Here is a 12,356-nt window from a genome sequence, read left to right on the forward strand (position 1 = left end):
TGCGCTGTCTAGCATTGTCTGAGCCCACTCTCCGTTTTTCAGTTGTGTCCTCAGTATTCTCGGCATTGTTAACTACCTTGATACTGGCTACCTTCTTTTTTGGAAATTGTGATTTCTTTTTCAGTTGAGCAGGTTCCTTGTCTTTGGACTTGGCGTGCTCTTCTGATCGTCCTCTTCTTTCCGATTTCTGCGAGGAATTCTGAAAAGATTGAGAGGGACGTGTATCAATGTCTTGATATCTATCAGGTTTTTTAATATTATCCCTATTTCTAAGGTTATATCTATTCCCAGAGGGTTCACTCTGGGGTGACCTTTGTCTCGGGTTTGGAGATTTCTCTCTTCGCCTAGGAGACCTTCCTCTGGACTGGAATTTCTTTTCTTTAGGATTGGATTGTTTGTTCCCATCCCAGTTCTTTTTTGGTGAATTATTATTATTATTAAAAAACATTTTTTCTGGACTTGTAGTCAGTTGCGGTTTTACTGGTATTCCACCTAGACTATCTCTGCCTAGTTCTTCATAGGATTTTTCTATGATTCTGGCAATTTCAGCTGGTTGGTCTGCTATATCTGTCTCTTTTAACCTCTGGCGGATCGCCACGTTTGCTGCTTCACCCTTTATGTTGGCTAGTAATATAGCCGAGACCTGCTTGAAGTCTTTCAGTAATTTCATACCAAGAGTTAAAGCAGGTTCTGGACCGTATTCATCTTGAATTTGTTTAAGCACATCTGGTATTACCGAAATGGATGGAACACCGTGCGTTTTTGTATAGATGGAAGCAAAGACTGTACCCCAAGTGTCACAGTCCTCAATGTGTGGTGCGATTCCCATTGGGAGACATATAGTCAGAATCCTGTGTTTTTCCAGCGGGGTGGTGTCGGGAAACACCGCCTCTATTTGGGTAATTTTCTGTGCCAACCAGAATGGTATCTGTTCCCGTTTAGCTGGAACTTTACCTAGGCAGGATTGGATGTTCTGTGGTGTAATTTTATTTGTGTTCCCCTGGTGAGGGGTCAGCTGTGGAAGTTTAATCGCTGGCTGAATTGTTGAAGTCCGCATTACATACTGAACTAATTGTCTGTGAATTTTTAGTAGTTGTTTTAGCTGTATTAACAGCTCTGCTGCAGGCATTCTTTCGATGTCTGGATGTGGTGTGTATCCGGCTAAGACCGGCCACGTTGCTCCTGGTCTTCCTAAAGGACCGAGCCTTGTAATGTGATTGTTATGTATTAGGGCGCCATCAAATAAGAGCAAATGCTCTTGGAATTTGAGTGGTACTTCCACCTCCTCGAAAGGAGTGTACGTTTCAGGAGGTTCCTCTACTTTGTAATAGTGGAAGTACTTTGTTACAGCATTTGCTGCTGGAAAATGTATCCATGTATAGTATACCTCTGTCTGCCGATATTCGTGTGCCTCAATTACGAATATGACTGTGCCACCTCTAGGTGTGAGTCCATTTTCTATAAGTTTTAAGGTTATAGATCTCCTTTTAATGACCGGAATGAGTATTATATCCGCGTCTGCTGCTTGCATGGTAGCATCAGCATCTGCTATTTCAGTAGCTAATCTAATTGCCTCTCTTTCTCCATCACTGTCTCCCATTTTACTGACAGGATGGTATTATTTTTATTTGCAGATCAGGTTTCTTATGGAAACAGAGATTAGATGCACAATATTCTGGAACTGTTTTATCCTTCAACGTTGACTAGACCAAAAACCATACATAGGAGTTCCCTCCTGCGAGGTTTTGGAGGATATAATAACCTTTCACCCACTCCAGACGTCTTTTGAGTATTTGGGAAAAGGGGTCTGAGTGAGAAAGCACGACTGAGTTACTCTAAATGTCTTACGTTAGTTTTATCGCACTTTCCAAACGCGTTGGGCGCCATGTAGTGTAGCTCCTATTTTCCCAATAGGCTCTGCGCATTGGAATAGTACCTACAGCAGTAAAGGCCTAGGCCAGACGTTAACTAGGTCTACTACTGTCGATACTAGACTTAATTTTTGGGTTTGCCAGCTAAGCTCAGAGTTCGCTAGAAACTTTCTCGAATGTTCAAGGAAGGATTAACTCCCCTGATTAGACAAGAAGGGATTTAGTTTCTGACAACCATAGAACATGACAACTTTGCTCTCCCCTAATCAAGAGTCAATCTCAAGAGTCGTGTGAGCACAAGGCAATTATTTTACTCAGTCAGTACGTGCATTCTTAGTCTCATCAGAATGTAGAGAAAAGGAAGAGACGGGCGTGTTCAATAAAAGATGTTATTTATTGATCAGTCTCTTTTCTCGTACAAGAGAAATGGATCGATATTATTGCGATACTTATAGTTAAGTAAAGTGCATACATTAGAAGCAATAGTATAAAATAATACTGTAAAAACATTGATATGGTTTCTGAGCCATACGATGTTTAAAATGATTAAAATATATTTACATACACATATACATTTGACTAAACGTACTCAACTGGTGTTTCTAAATACGCCTACCCCGTGTACCTGACCTAAGTCTAATGCGTGGGCGGGAATAGAAAGTTACAGTTTAAGTTAAGTTTGTTTTTGCCAAGTGAATAACTAAAGAATTCTCTGTGAGGGGTTATTCAGTTCTGTACCTGGAAGTTAGGATGAATGAGGAATGGTATCTCTTTCTCTGCTCTCGATATTCCAGGCTGCCTGCGAGGGCTGCCCAGAAGCGCCGGTGCTGGGTCTCTCGGCTTGAGATAGCAGCGCGTCTCTCAGCGCGTCAGGAAGGCGGGGCTGCTGCCTGTGGGGTCTGCTTCTGCTCTCGGCTTCGGCAAGTATGGCTGCTCCGTCTTGTCACCACGCGTGTGTTTGCATAGGGCAAGGTCGGCAATATTTATACCTTAAAGGTGCCGAGATTGACGTAAGGATGGACATAGGTACGTCAATAAAGATGTCATACGACTTGCTCGTTAGCACATTCTTTTGCAAAAGTTCTCTGTGAAATCAAAACAATGGCCGCACGGATTTTCCAGGTTGTCATAGGTTTGATTTGTTATGAGAACGTCGTATGCCTTATCAGGGGCTGGAGGAATGTCGCTTGTCTAATTAGATCTCAAGCGTTATGACCTAATCAGATAACACGTTCCTGTGCCGTAGTGTGACTGCGTCAGATAACGGTATCTGCATCATGGGGGATTTCTTGCCTCATGGGCTGACTGTTAGTTAACTGTAAAAAGTTCAATCGGGTCGGGGACAATCGATATTTGCCCGGCGGTATTGCCTCTGTGACCCTCTAGTTATTAAATCAAATGAAGAGGCAGGCGCTGGAGACTGGAAAGCAGGAAACAAGGTTTTTTTTATTCTCTCCGGAGGAGAACACAACGAAACGGACAGAAGGTATCGTTCTGAGGTGCTCTAACTGTATTCCTCAGGCCTGGCCTCTTATACACACATTTATGACTTTATTGTAGTTTACACATACATGTTAAAGCTTTGATGTACGGAAAAGACATTCTCGGAACTCCCCTTTGGGCCCGTTCCCACACACATTTACAGTTGAAGTCCCCACCCTAGTCACAACAGGTGATGAGCATCGCGCAGCTGGATAATCCGCCGATTCACGGAATGTGGGGGGTTTGATCGGATCTCATGGGGTGGGGGCTTTGATCAACCCGGGGATTCTTTGATGGGGGAAGCTTTCTATTGTACGGGGAGGGGCAAGGATGGTATCGGCAGAGCTGGGTGTCGGCTTGGGAACGGGGAGGACAAAACGGGCACACGGGGAAAAAGGGGGTTTGCATCTAAGGGCCGGAGATCATGAAAGGAAAGCAGGGAGGTGTCGCGCTGGGAACAGGATGAGGGCCTGGGGCAGAGCAGCACCGAAGAGGGGTTTATGACTCAAGGCAGGTGCAAGCAGGGGGTGGTCAGCGTGCAGGCTTAGCGAAGGCAAAGGGCTATGTCAGGGGCCAGCGGCATGCAAAAGGGTTTGTTCTGATCGGGGCATCTTAAAATGGCGGGCGCGCACGACAAAAGTGTGGCATCAGGGGAAGAGGCAAGATGGCGCAGATAATGTTCACCAAAACGTACTAATTTTCAACAGTCCTCCCTTTAACATATTCAAGACATCTTGCTGGTTCATTTTCTACTCGGGTCTATTGTGGTGGGCATGAGAAGGAAAACGGTAGGAACCCTAGATGAAAAAATTGTAAACAATACATTTTGAGATTTCTAGTTTTTAGGGGGTGGGCCTATTTGATAAACTTTGATAAACTTGTTCAGCAGGAAAGTCATAGGAATGTAATACAAAAAACGGTTCTGTAGCGAGCAGCAAGTACATATCATAACGTGAACTGGCAGGTTATTACATATTTCAGATTCGGATTGGAGCAGGATCAATACAATGGCGGCTGGGAGAGAAATGAGGCATAGCAAAAACGGTGATTGTGGATGTCAAATGTTCGAAGTTTTACGAGTTCTCATTGTTCTTTGTGGTCTTTCGTTGGCGCTGTTGAGCACCGGCGGTGGAGCTACGAGTCCAGCTCTGTTCTAAGTTCTGCGTTGCAGGGCACGACCCTTTCCTCGCGTTTCTGGTCGGTAAGGTCCTTTTCGCCCTGTGTCCTTTGAGGTGATTGTCAGAAAGTTCCGATGGAAGAAGAGCGTTCAAAACAGTCCATAGGGTAGGTCAGAGGAAAAAGGGGGATGGAGCAAGGCAAAATTGGGAACAAACTAGGGGAACGAGAGACTTCAAATAGGCGGGCGTGTGACAGAATTCAGAGAGCGGGGACTTGTCGACAGGCACTGGACGTCGAGCAGGGGCATCAGGTCGACCCTTTCTTTTCATGCTGTCGAAAACAGTGCCTCGTCCTGCAGCTCTTTTCTGTCGTGGTCTCGCCTTGGCTAATGTCGCAGGTGTTCCTTAGTCTGCAGTCAGGCCTCGTGCTCCCACATCCGGTCCTTCTCTCCTCCAACAGCAGTACCCTTAAACAAGTTTGAAAAGACAGTCTTTAGAAAATTTGCAGATGGAGATAATCAAAAAAGTCTATTTCTCTCCCAGCTCCAGGCAAAGAATGAAAATGCTCGTTCTCACAACTGGCATATGAAATGACCGGTGACGGGCCTGTTGGATTTACTTATGACTTTCCTTCATAATTAGTTCACGACAGTTCATCTGATGGTGACCCACCTTCGTGAGACGAACCTGGCGAAGATATGCTGTTCTCTAGAGTTTTACATTTACAAAGGGTACTGTGAGTCATCAACATGGTACTACACAGGTATTTTGCTGAGAGACGAACATGACTAAAACATCTCCTTTCTATAGATGCATCCTGCTTTTAAACTACTACGGGGTTCATTTCGGTTATTTCTTTACCTTGGGCTAATCTGTTAACCTTGTAAAACATCATTCTGGATCCTACGTAACCTTTTACAGCCCGATTACTTAATCAGGAAGGACAGGGGTTTTATGGGAAACAACCAGGGACATATACAGGGGAGGTAACGGGGGTGATCATTTTTTTTTTTTTGGCTTGGGTATTGCGACAATTCGGGGAGGGGAGGGTCGCGTATTCTGAGGTCCTTGTTTTATACTATAGGAGCCGTTGACATGTAGTTCCCTTATTTCGGGTCAGATTAGGGAACCTCTGTCGTCTTACCTGTCCTTTCCCTTACGGCCCAACCTTGGCTCATTGACTTCTAGCGGAAAAGGAGAGGTAATGACGCGGCCTCAGGGTGATCGTATTAAAGACAAGTTTTTGTGCAAATACTGACGGTATTTGAAGCCAATTAGGTGGTGTGCTAGGGGTGGCAGTCTGCCAATTTCGGGGCTAACCACTCAGAAGAGTGGGAGTGCAAAAATAGGGAGAGAGAGAGAGAGAGAGAGAGAGAGAGAGAGAGTGAGAGAGAGAGAGAGAGAGAGAGAGAGAGAGAGAGAGAGAGAGAGAGAGAGAGAGAGAGTGCAACGGCAGGCTAAATAGTACACGTGCAACAGAGAGGGTGGCAGTGTATTCAAGAAAGGCTATTTAGTGCATTACACAGTAAAGGGCATTCGCGGGTCTGCGTTAGGATCTTGTAATCATGCAGTTTGAGCATTAGACAGGGTAGAGGGGACGCGCCTTGAGAAGAAGGAAAGAAGAAAGGAGGTACCATTTTGTCGCACTTCTCGCATTCTCGGTCCTTCGACCAGTTGGGTCGACGCCTCAGTCACACACACACATTCCCCCATAGTTTCGCATCATACGTGACATGGGTTCATTCGTCCGGTCTGGTTTAAGGGTGATCACTTTGTATCAGGGTTGTGCTAATTTTTCGGGTTTGTTCGGTACATGAGTAGTCTGCAGGCATGCTTAGACGCCACCTTGCGGCGCTAGTCCGTTTCGTGCATTAGACATGGCAAGGTTTCGGATCTTCGCCACACCTCGGCTGTAATCTCTGATGCAACCTGCAGAGGGAGGAAAAAAGGGGGGGGGGGGTGGGAGACAGCATTCGCGCACATTCAAATACATGGATTCATAAGTCCTTTACTTACCTCTTACTCGTCTTTCCTCCTCGGGGCAGGGTCCCTGGGGATATGATTTCTGGAGTCGAGGGGGGGGGTAGTGTGTTCATATAGGTCGTGTGCGGGGAAACGTAAAAAGGAAACCAGAGGTGCCTAGTGCGAGGTATCTAGTCAAAAGGATGTATCTCACTATCGGGGTCCTTAAACCTCTTTCAACGCTGTGGCGTTCTAAGGTTCTTCGGTTCTTGGGTCCCTGATACTTTGGAACGTGGTACTTTATAATATTTACATTATTTTATTTCTCCCTCCTTTTACATTCCCTCATTTACACCGTTCGTTTTACCCATCCTTGGAAGTCAAGGTCTTCCTCTACGCGAGAGTTCATGGGTCAGTTGCGTACTTTGAAGGCGGAGTGTCGTGTTGTTGATCCGATCCGTCCTCCAGGGCTGGGTAACCATCTTCCTTTAACCTTAAAGAGAGAGCAGAGTAGGGTGCACAGAAAAAAAAACTTTCCCACCGATCCCACATTTTTTTAAACTAAAGCATGCAATACCCGTCCATAGTTTCAAAGACTTTATTTTGCAAAATCATTTCAGCATATGGATTATGAGGGTGCGGTCGTATTTGGCCGGTCGTGGCAATGGCTAAAGTGCATACAGTGGGGGGTTTCGCTTGCAGCAATAAAAACATCGGAAAGTCTTACTCGTTCATTTGTAAGTAACTAAAACGTCTATTAATTGGTTGGGGGTTCGGGGGCATTTATTTTCCTATATGCATACCGTACGTGAGCGTCGTAAATGAGGTTTACATCAGTTATAAAAATATAATACATTGTACATTTGTAATCAACATTTGCAACGGGGATCCTTTCATACTGTTCGTCGTGTGAGTTCTCCTTGTCTTTTCTAGCCAAGTGTACAAAGGATCATATAAAATCTCAGAACATCAAGTTTATATTAGTGCGAAGGAACACCACGAGGTGTTCGTAAGTTCCGATTGATACCAGCGCCATTTTGGGCGGGGCCGGCACAGTCCGGAAGCAGCATCAGGGGGAAATGTTTCCATTACTGGCAGTTTGGACCAGAGTCCTTTTCGGCAGTTCTAGAATTCACGCTAACAGAAGGAGTGGCAATGTCATGTTTGTTTCGTTGGCGATCAAGGCAGCCGTCCCTTACCGGAAACCTGCAAAGGCCGAAGGTTCCGCCGGGGACCTTTGTATGATCTTCAAGACTGCGGAGATGCTGTCGGAGATGGGGGCTCGTGCTCCATGGGACAAATGTTCGAGTTATATGGCTGGCCAAAGTTACTCTAGTGGCCGGGGCCCGCCTTCCAGCGGATCCAGACGCCATTTTGAGGCCCTACAGGGGCCACTCTCGTCGAGTTTGCAAGAATGGAAGAGATCCTTCGGAGTGAAAGGAAGAGGTCCCTGTTTTGTGTAAGCGGGACGTTCAGCTGGGGTGCAGCTGTGATGCCCCCACCTGGGGGGGGCGAGGGAGACTCGTTCACATCGTCTCCTTCTCCCGGTGCACTCCATGCCGCTCCTTTTCATCACCCCGCATGAAGGTCTCTCCACATCCGGTGTTCCCCAAGTGCCACCATTGTACGTTCGGTGCTGCGCAAGTACTGGGGTGCCACCATTGTACGTTCGGTGCTGCGCAAGTACTGGGGTGCCACCATTGTACGTTCGGTGCTGTGGAAGTATTGGCACCATCGCCTGACTGGGGGTGTTCGGCGTCGGGCCGGGGGCTGGGAAACCTCCTATCGGTGGAGGTGGGAGAGGCTCGTCCGCGTCGCCTCTCCCTCCCAGCCCAACTTGGACAAATTGTTGTGGAGGTACGTGCAGGACATCCCGCCGTCCAGGACTGCTGCGGCTGTGACGGAAGAGAAAAGGAAGAGGTGCCTCGTTCTCCTCTGGACATGTGGCGGGACTACCTTAGTCTTTCCAGGCCCGTTGCGGCCGGCCAAGGAGACATGTGGCGGGACTACCTGCAAATGCCCAGGCTGCGGGCTCCTGCCTCTCCTCCGGCTCCCCCATACGTTAAGATTTCCTGACCAAGAGTTGGCGGCCGGGCTCGCCTTATATGGGTTGCCGTTGGTTGGGCGTAGCCGTAACCCTGCCCTACTTTGGAAGGTTCCAGAATGGGGGGGGCGAATGTTCTGTTTGACTTTCATTTTCTACAGTTTATCGTTATTATTCCTTGTTTGTTGTGTTAAATTAAAAGTTCAAGTTCATTAATGGTCTACGGATTTTGTTTTACCATTTCTTTCTTTCCAGGTTGCTTTTATGCTAAGTTTCTGCTAACAGAGGTCGAGTAACACGGAAACACGTGTAGAGGGATGACGCAGATTTGTACATAACATACACACAAACTCAGACGGGGGACAGTACAAGTACGACATACAAAGACCCAAGACAAATATAAAAACAGTTATTGGTCATAATTATCTCTTTCCGTCTGTGAATTTTAAACGAGGCTGGGTTCCCGTCTTGACATTGCCCGACCTAGGAGAACTTGAGCATGCCGCTGAGATTTTCCTGGCGAAATCTGTGCCATCGGGCATAATCAAACGTGGTAGTTCTGTCTGGTCTGTCTATGTAAGTCGGGTTCTTCTTTGTCTCGCGCCTTTTCTCGTACTGTCGGTCTGTCGTTTTTGTCGGCCCTTTGCCTTTACTCACGCTCAGTAGAGTCGGGCATTGGGCTTTCCAGTGTCCGACATACCTACAAAAAGCGCATTGGTCTGACCCTAAGTCTGGTCGTCCTTTGCATAGTGTCGGGGGATAAGTTGTGGGTAGCGGTGTCCTGGGGTTGTCCTGTCGGTATATTTCTCTACTTGGTTTGTCCTCGTCTTTTCTCTGTCGTTTCGTAGCCTCTCTGCGCCACATACCGAGACTGTCGAGCATAATTGGCGTTGTCTTATTATTTCGAAGGGCTATTTCTAACGTTTCTATTTTATCAAGGTCAAAGGATCCTGCCAGTGGCCACTGTTTGTCTTGGCTATCTTCGGTATACCTGTGCCATAATTTATTATAAGCTATGGTGACTAACCCATAGTTTATGAACATGTCCTTATTAGGGGTGCCTTCTAGTGGAGCTATATGGTCCACCTCTAACACCCGGTCCGGGCTAAACAGGCTATTTATCAGTGGGGAGAAGACAGACATGACGGCTCGTAACGAGGGACTAAAAAGTCAGCACTGCCTATCTTATCACTAGGTGCAAAGACTAGACAGAATATTTCTATTCTACGTTGTTTGCAGGTAGTGAATACCTCATGGACCAATAAAACCAAAAGACCAATAAATAACAATGGGGAGAATGAGTAGGTCCGCAAAGATCTGCGTTACCTACCCTTTTCACTATCTGCAAAAAGGGTGGTCACTTCCCTGTTTGCAGACAGGGAATCTCCAGGAAACAATATTTTTGCGAACAACAGTTCAGTTTCAAGCAATTATTAAGTGGGGGAGAAAGAAAACAAGCACGGCTGCTACCCTACCTATCCTCCACTGCTTGCAAAGAGAGAGAGCCTGTTGTTTCTCTGTTTGCAGACAGTGAATCTCCAAATAAAAAAAATAAAAATAAAAAGAGCAATACTAGTATTTTGAACAATCAAGCAATCAAACAAATTTTTTTCGCAACTTGTCGTGGCAACACGACCTTACCCGGACCATGTGGACAGTTTCTTGTCTTCCGAATCCAGCGCCCGATCGTCCTCTTTTTCTCGTATTTCTCACGGCACTCCTGATGGTTCCCAGTCAGGACCGTAGATCACTCGAGAGAGGTCTGTTCGGAACTAGTGAAGTTCGGATGATCGGCTGCCAGACGAGGGTCTATTGGGCAAGAGCTCTCCCGATCGTTGCAGTCGTTCACTCTGTCGTCGGGACCTCTCCCACTGGATCCACGAGTCGCTGATGGGCCCCACGCTTGGGACGCCAATTGTAAAAAGTTCAATCGGGTCGGGGACAATCGATATTTGCCCGGCGGTATTGCCTCTGTGACCCTCTAGTTATTAAATCAAATGAAGAGGCAGGCGCTGGAGACTGGAAAGCAGGAAACAAGGTTTTTTTTATTCTCTCCGGAGGAGAACACAACGAAACGGACAGAAGGTATCGTTCTGAGGTGCTCTAACTGTATTCCTCAGGCCTGGCCTCTTATACACACATTTATGACTTTATTGTAGTTTACACATACATGTTAAAGCTTTGATGTACGGAAAAGACATTCTCGGAACTCCCCTTTGGGCCCGTTCCCACACACATTTACAGTTGAAGTCCCCACCCTAGTCACAACAGGTGATGAGCATCGCGCAGCTGGATAATCCGCCGATTCACGGAATGTGGGGGGTTTGATCGGATCTCATGGGGTGGGGGCTTTGATCAACCCGGGGATTCTTTGATGGGGGAAGCTTTCTATTGTACGGGGAGGGGCAAGAATGGTATCGGCAGAGCTGGGTGTCGGCTTGGGAACGGGGAGGACAAAACGGGCACACGGGGAAAAAGGGGGTTTGCATCTAAGGGCCGGAGATCATGAAAGGAAAGCAGGGAGGTGTCGCGCTGGGAACAGGATGAGGGCCTGGGGCAGAGCAGCGCCGAAGAGGGGTTTATGACTCAAGGCAGGTGCAAGCAGGGGGTGGTCAGCGTGCAGGCTTAGCGAAGGCAAAGGGCTATGTCAGGGGCCAGCGGCATGCAAAAGGGTTTGTTCTGATCGGGGCATCTTAAAATGGCGGGCGCGCACGACAAAAGTGTGGCATCAGGGGAAGAGGCAAGATGGCGCAGATAATGTTCACCAAAACGTACTAATTTTCAACATAACTTGATAGTTAGTTTAACCAGAATAGGGTCAGGAATAGGGGGATCGATTCAGGACCTATAGAAATACACGACATAACCAGCTAGCTGCTTGGTGGTATCGTAAAGTTCCTTAGAGGAGTTTTTTGCTAGCTCTATCCATTCACTAAAGTACTTTTTCTTAGCCTCACTGATCATGGTTTTATATTTGACCAACGTCTCCTTGTAGCTAATTCTGTTGTCTTCGCTATAGGCCTTCTGTGAGAAGTTGGCCTGGTAGGGGATGTTTCCAATTCTGGAACCACCTACTACCTGACCAAACAATCCCCTTATGGTGTCTGGTTGTAAGTCAACCTTATTAGACAAGCTATCCTAGTGGTAGCATGGACTAAGCAGCCTAAAGGCTTAACTTAAGAGGTCGTGTTAAGCGAGCTGTTTTACCACATACAATCCTGTAATACCAAATGAAAGGACACCACACAAGTATATATTATAAAAATATATGTGTTTATTACTAAAAACAATCCCCAGTATTCTTTATGAATAAAGGGGCACAAGCGTTAAATCAAAAGCACTGTTTAAACATACAAAGTTGCACAATTATGGATGAGGGCAGGGGGCCACTCAAACCATATACTAAACAAGTGGTATAAGAGAGGCCACTCGAACAGTGGTTAGGCCTAGGGCCTAGGGAATCGCTGGGAGCAGTCAGGACAAGCAATGCTGAAGTCGGGAATGGCCCTCGGGATTCGGGAGATGTGCGGAAAGCGCACGCATGCACCAATGTTAACCAATGGTGCGTAAAAGTCAAATAGTTAAAGTTTAAGGACACTTCCGCTGAACCTAGAGGAACAAAACTTAACACACAGACCCTAGAGGTGTGCACCAGTGTGGGAACACCGGCGGAGCAAAGTTACCTCACCCACAGGAAGTGGGTGCACAGGGTCGAAGTGGCGTCGGGTTTTGACACGCAGGCTCTTGGTGCTTGAAGCTGAAAGGGCTGCAGGCAGGGTGAAGACGAAGTGTCCGGTGGAGTCCAAGGGTGGACTCAAGTTGTAGAGTACCTGAAAGCAGAGGGGACAGAGTCTGGGTCACTCAGCAGTGACCAGGGTG

The sequence above is a fragment of the Lissotriton helveticus genome (assembly GCF_964261635.1).
Source record: "Lissotriton helveticus chromosome 1_1 unlocalized genomic scaffold, aLisHel1.1 SUPER_1_unloc_19, whole genome shotgun sequence".
Classification (NCBI taxonomy): Eukaryota; Metazoa; Chordata; class Amphibia; order Caudata; family Salamandridae; genus Lissotriton; species Lissotriton helveticus.